This window comes from Neofelis nebulosa, chromosome 10 (assembly GCF_028018385.1).
Source record: "Neofelis nebulosa isolate mNeoNeb1 chromosome 10, mNeoNeb1.pri, whole genome shotgun sequence".
NCBI classification, from domain to species: domain Eukaryota; kingdom Metazoa; phylum Chordata; class Mammalia; order Carnivora; family Felidae; genus Neofelis; species Neofelis nebulosa.
In genome coordinates, this window is record NC_080791.1 from 75,764,682 (window position 1) to 75,767,939 (window position 3,258).

General features: G+C 42.5%; 1 long non-coding RNA gene across 1 annotated transcript; it reads left to right on the plus strand.

The window, feature by feature from the left end:
* The first annotated feature begins 699 nt into the window (after positions 1-699).
* Positions 700-2,734, plus strand: LOC131488735 (uncharacterized). The gene is made up of 3 exons (XR_009250272.1): positions 700-780; positions 1,459-1,608; positions 2,538-2,734. It is a non-coding gene; the product is annotated as an uncharacterized LOC131488735 (long non-coding RNA).
* Positions 2,735-3,258: the final 524 nt, after the last annotated feature.

The window sequence follows — 3,258 nt, forward strand, 5'->3', positions numbered from 1 at the left end:
AGGGGTACCCCCCTAGTCATAGGAGGGAGCCCAAATTGCCCCTGGTTGAGGACCACTGGGTTAGAGGAAGGCCAGCTCTATATTTGAAGCAATTCTCGTTCTGGGCAGGCAGGTGGTCTGGGAAGGGACTGAAGAACAAGAAGACAAAGGGTCAGTGCGGGAACTTAAGGGCCAAGGGGTCAATCTGGGTAGCCTGGGAGCCTTTGTCACCTGCTGAGGGCAACAACATGGAAGGTGACTGACTGCTGAGTCCCCTAAGTTCATGAACTACGTCTCCTCGATGTTTCTTATTAGGGGGCAGGACTGAGTAGGGCTGAGCTTGCCGCAGAAGATTCCTGTGGCCTCAAATTGAAGGTAAAGGAAGGATGTGGAGTGAGGATTTTAACCACACTGTTCATCCTAAGTACAAGAGAGCCTGCTGCTGTGGCACATCTAGGAACCATTCATTGTTGAATGAATAGTGAACAACCAGGCCAAGGGAAGGGAATAAAGCAGTTGTGCCTATTTTTGACTAAAAATATGGTACGTAACAATGTTCTTGAATAGCCACTAAACCTGCATCTGGCAGATCCCAGGCAACAAATTTTAAATGTTTGGGCAAGGCACCAGTACTAGGATGAAAGGAAAGAGAGTGTCACTTTTAGTGATAATTTATCACCAAAATCTAATAAATTCACTAAGGGCCTCTTTTTCTTTTAAACAGAAGCTTACTTTATATGAAAACAGAGATGTTCTCCTCTGGCATAGCAGAAAGCAAGTTGCTTTGGAAAAATATGAAAGGTATTTGGTAAAGCCATAACTTTCCTTGTAGGTAGCTGAGTGAGTGTTCATGTGTTTCAGTTCATATACTTATTTTTCTTTCTCTTATTTCTAAAAAGTGAATGGCTTCTTAATATACATATTTAGGGGGGCGCCTGGGTGGCTCAGTCAGTTGGGCATCTGACTTCGAGCTCAGGTCATGATCTTGCGGTTTGTGATTGGAGCCCCAGGTCAGGCTCTGTGCTGATAGCTCAGAGCCTAAGGCCTGCTTCAGATCCTGTGTCTCTCCCTCTTTCCTGTCCCTCCCCTGCTCATGTTCTCTCTCTGTCTCTCAAGAATAAAATAAAATGTTAAAAAAAAAGATATTAAAAAATATGTACATATTTAGTTAGAACACGTTTCAAAGGGTTTCTCAAAATTCAAAGCCTATTGTGGGACTGTGGTTACAGAAGGTATTTGGCCTTCATTGATTCAGAAAGAAAAGCATTGCCTCTAGGGTCACTGTCCTCTATTTTAGACTGTGCTAAAAGGAGGCACCGAAATGTTTAAACTAATTAACTACAAAGCTAACAAACATTGTTGATGAGCATATATAACTTCTGCCCTTTTCTCAAAAAAACAAGTATTACGATTACTTGCAGTTTTTTTTTTTAACACAAAGCTTGCTTTGTTTTCTTCCTCTCTCATTTCCACGTTCAGCATAGAGCACTTCACAAATCCATATTTTTTTCTGCCACCGTTCAAGATATTTTGCGATGAGTTTCGTGCTTAAATGGCATAAAGAATGGAGAGAGTGGGGACTGTTTTGGTTGCCGCTGTTCACGTTTGCCTGTTAATCTAATTACCAAGGTAGGGGCTCCAGAAACTGAGCTGCCCACATAGAAAAGCTTTCCCCCCACCTGGTGGATTATTTAGCCAAGCTTTTTAAATGGGCAGAGTTTGGGGGGTGGGGATCGAAATGAATCTTTTTTTTTTTTTTTTTTAAGTTTCTATGCAGAGCAACGGAAAGAATTTAGTGGTTGTCAACATGAGTTTAGTACAAAGGTATGGTTTAAAATGTAGGTTCATTTTGACTGAGCTTCAGGTCACGCAAGCCAAGGAAGACCTGTGCTGCTGTTTGTTTTTTGTGTGTTTTAAAAAGAGTCCTTAAGACGTAATGGAGGGAGATGAAATGGGTTTGGGCGGGAGGGGAGGGGTAGGGAGCGTCCCAAGGGAATGACGTCCATTAAAGGGTGGATACTTCAGGGGTGTTATTTCCAGAGGCTCTTAGTGACTGATTGTGTGAAAAGGGCAGCTTTGAATGAACAGCCCCAGCCAGGCCTGATTTCGAACTGTTTTTCAGTCCTTGATTCCTACAAACAAAATAAAATACCTTGTCGAATGGAGCCCATTGAGTGAGGATGATGGGTTAAGAGTGGGGGTACGAGGTGGCAGCGTGGGCACTTGTTTATCAAGGAGGAGTTGTCTGTTGTTCCTGGAGCTGGTGAAAGGAAAGACGCCAGAATCTGATGGCTAGGGTAGCATTGATGTGAAGTTACGGGGTAATCGGATTGAAAGGGGGCCATAGTATTTATGTCAGTTCACATTTCGTCAAAGGAATAATATGAGGTGCTACCTAGCTGAGGCTTTGGCCTGGGGGTTCAGTTAGCAAGCATCCAGGCCTCATTGGATTCAAATATAAATTAATTCTCACAGGAGCATTGCCTGATTAATTTATTTGCATAATAGTAGAAAAACTACAGAGTGGTTACTTTTTTTTTTTTTTTTTCCTTCTGTAGGGATTTGGACAAGAAAAGGTTTAAATTCATTTGAAAGAAGAGTGTGTGAGAAGTCAGAGCAGCTAAAGCCCCCTCTGGGGCTCCCAGAGCTGTTTTCTGGAGTGAGCACGCTTGGAGCTGAAGGAAGGCCTGCTCTGTGCAAGAAGTTTAACTCTTCTTGGGATGAAGCAACTCCTTCTGAGGCCCTTTCTCGGTACTTGCTCTGGGGGGCTTAGCTCTTGGCTCAGACGGTGGTGTCAGCTTCAGAGAAGGGACAGGCTGTCTGGCCCAAGCGAAATATCCCGTGGGTTCAGGTTCTGGTCCAAGGACATCCATAGTTTCAGAAAACAGATAGGTTCAGTTTTGACTTACTCAGCTTCACTGGTATTTCTGAAAAGCTTTTCAGGTCTGTTTGCCATCCCAGAGAGAAACAAAGTAATTTGGTTTACAAAACTTCATGCCATTCATGACCTGTTTTGACTCAGCATGTTTATTTAATAAGTACTTGCCTAGCACAGCCTGGTTCAGTATGTGATGGTGGGTGTGCCAGTGGGATCAGTGTTATTTTTTTAAAGAAACTTACATTACAAAAACACAATGGAAGAAAGGGGGCTGAAGATTCATGAGTTTCAGATTTTCAATATCAAAGTGATTTTTCCTACATACATTTCAAAAATAGAAAAGAAACTTTAAGTATTGCTATAAACATTGCTTAGCAAATCCAGCTTTGATTACTTCCAGC